A 2,968-nucleotide genomic window follows, 5' to 3' on the forward strand; every position below is an offset into this window, starting at 1 on the left:
GGGAAAGTTTCCATAGCGTTTCTCGCACTTGCACTTCTGGCGTCTCTGCCACAGTTAACCCCAATCTTTATTTTTTATTCATTTTTCTGGTGCACATATTTCATCTAGCTAAACAAATTTCCATTCTGATTGCCTTGCTGACCAATTTTCCATGCAAATACATTTCCATTCCAATTAATTTTTAAGATAATTTTGTTGAATTGGGTGATGGTAGCAGAACAGAAAAAAAGTTTAACATTAATTTCTAGTAATTTACTGATTAAATTACTAAAGTTTTACACTTTTTTAAATTAATTATTAGCTACTCTCTCTCTCTCTCTCTCTCTCTCTCTCTCTCTCTCTCAAAAAAAAAAAAAGAAAAAAAAATTCTGACTATTCGATAAATAACACTTACTGGGTCAGGTTTGGGCTTCACATTTTTCTTGTAGCAAGTTTTATGCCAGAAGCAGGAACAAACTAGATTGAGGATATAATAAACAAGGTTGGTTCCATTTGATTCAAGAAAAGTTGCTTTAAAAAGTGATAGATAACAGAGCGATAGAGAATTAGTGTGTTCGAAAGTGCGGCTAGAAGATGGAAGAGAATAGAGAAAAGAAAAATGAGTAAACTAAGAATGAAGGGGGATTAAGTAGGAGAGCATCCAACAGAACTTCAGGGAGAGATTGAGAAATATGAACAGATACAATTACACAGGTAGATAGGTGGAGAAAGAAAGAAAGGTCAGCTTTTTTTTAAGCCAAAATATGATATATTTAGGATATCAAGATTACACAATAATTTGGTTTTTGATGGTACAAAATCATTTAGATGAGAATCTTTTAATTTTCAGAACAAAATACTTACCCTTACATCTCACACCAATCCACTTAAAAGCGGAAAAGGGTCCACTGCAGCATTCACATTTATTCAAGCTTGATACTACTGAGGAGACTACGTCATGTTTACAATTCTGTTGGGGAAAAAAAGGAAAACCAAATACATGAAACATTAAATAAATCACTTGATAGATAAAGCAAACTTACAGTGAGTCTAATGTTGTAAGCTAGTAATTTGAATAAGTACTTAATAAAAGTACTTTTTTCATTATCTTTAATTAAGATATTTCGTGAAAAGTAATTTTGTTCATTTCATATTTTACCCCACAGCAGAGCAGGCATCAGTTTCAGTCACAAACAAACTGCATGGGCCAATCTATAAATGGCAGCATTGGAAAACAGTGTGTGAACAGACCTTTGCTTGAAGGTTGAGAGGAGTCGAGTTGCACGAGTACGTCTCCTCTAACCCACCCTTTGCTAAACATTGGCACAGAGACAAGGCTCTCGCGCTGTGATTCAATTACAAGAGCCTCGGCCAACTGTCCAAACCCCAAGAGCTCTTTCTAATCTCACTCAGGTACCTGATAAACAATTACACTGACGGCCAGGTAGGCTACTGCTTGTTTCTGCTGAAAATAATCTTTATGAGATTTTTGATAATTAAAAATGACAAAAAAAAAAATGAAAGAACCAATCTGGGGTGCGTTTCCCAAAAGCATCGTTAGCTCTAACTATGGTAGTTAGTTCCATTGAAATCTATTGGTAAAGACGGAACTTGCGACCATAGTTGCTTTTGGGAAACGCACCCCAGGACACCAAATGGACAATTCTGACAAACACCCCAAAAGTCATACGCATGTAATACGAATAAAAGGCGCAGAGGTTAAATTACAGGTCCTGCCATAATAACAGTGAATAATTGTAATCTTTGGCGAGTGTCCTGGTTAGGAGACCGTTATTTTAACACCCATATATTTGTGAGTCAATGTTGGTTCAGGTTTGCGAATCACTGTTGAACCGTGGACAAGGCTGCCCTCTTCTGTTTGGAAAGAGCTTTACAACACCGATACTTAAAGGGGTCCTATTATGCTTTTTCACTTTTTCAACTTTATTTAGTCTGTAATGTTGCTGTTTGAGCATAAAAAAGATCTGCAAAGTTAAAAAGCTCAAAGTCCACTTCAAAAGGAGATATTTTATAAAACAGAAATCAATTTTCAAAAACTACAACGAACAACTCGTTTGCACTACAACGCTTATTTTCCGGGATTTGTGATATCACAAATATCGACGAATGGGACGAGACCTGGTTGAGCTGCACTAGAGAAGGAAAATCAAGACTTTGTAAAAGAGCATAATAGGACCCCTTTAAAGAGCTACTGAGTTTACAATGACCTGTTGGAGAATAAGTCTTCAGTTGTCATGTCTGTTGTGACAGTGTAAATATTAATAACTTTTAATGAACAAAATTGTTGCATTTGAACGTAAGGTGACAGGTTTTAAATGAAAACAAATGTTATATTTCCTAGTTCAGTGGCCAAAATATCAATAAATATCAATAATTAAATCTAAATTAAAAAAAAGGCCAATCCGTTTTTGTATTTTTTTTTTATTATTATTGTTGCATGTTCCATATACTATTAAAATTATTATTATTATGATGTTTGCGGGGCAAACTGACTAACTGGTTTTAATAAAATTCAAACCAAAAACCAACCAAAACAACACAACCAAGCCAAACCAAAACAACCAAAAATCACACTATGAAAATCAGTAAATAACAAAAAAGCACATTACAAAAACAAAATAAATATTTCCTCATTTCTAATAGCCTATCTTCTAAACATTTTCTGTATTTTAATTTTCGCAAACTGTGAATATACACAATTACAAAATTAACTGTTCAAATGTTATTTTAAGTTTATAAATGGATCTGTACCATCCCTATAGCCTTATAATTTTGCATATTGCATTTCGAGTATGTGTTTTCAGTTTTATTTATTTATTTATTTATTCATACCCTCATACCCAGATACCCTGTTGAAAAAAACAGCATATATGCTGGTTAGGTATGTTTTGACGCTGGGATGCTGGTTTAAGCTGGTCCTTTGCTGGTTTATGCTGGTCCTTTGCTGGTTTAAGCTGGTCCTTTTGCT

The sequence above is a fragment of the Sinocyclocheilus anshuiensis genome, unplaced genomic scaffold (assembly GCF_001515605.1).
Source record: "Sinocyclocheilus anshuiensis isolate Anshui unplaced genomic scaffold, SAMN03320099.WGS_v1.1 scaffold521, whole genome shotgun sequence".
Taxonomy (NCBI): domain Eukaryota; kingdom Metazoa; phylum Chordata; class Actinopteri; order Cypriniformes; family Cyprinidae; genus Sinocyclocheilus; species Sinocyclocheilus anshuiensis.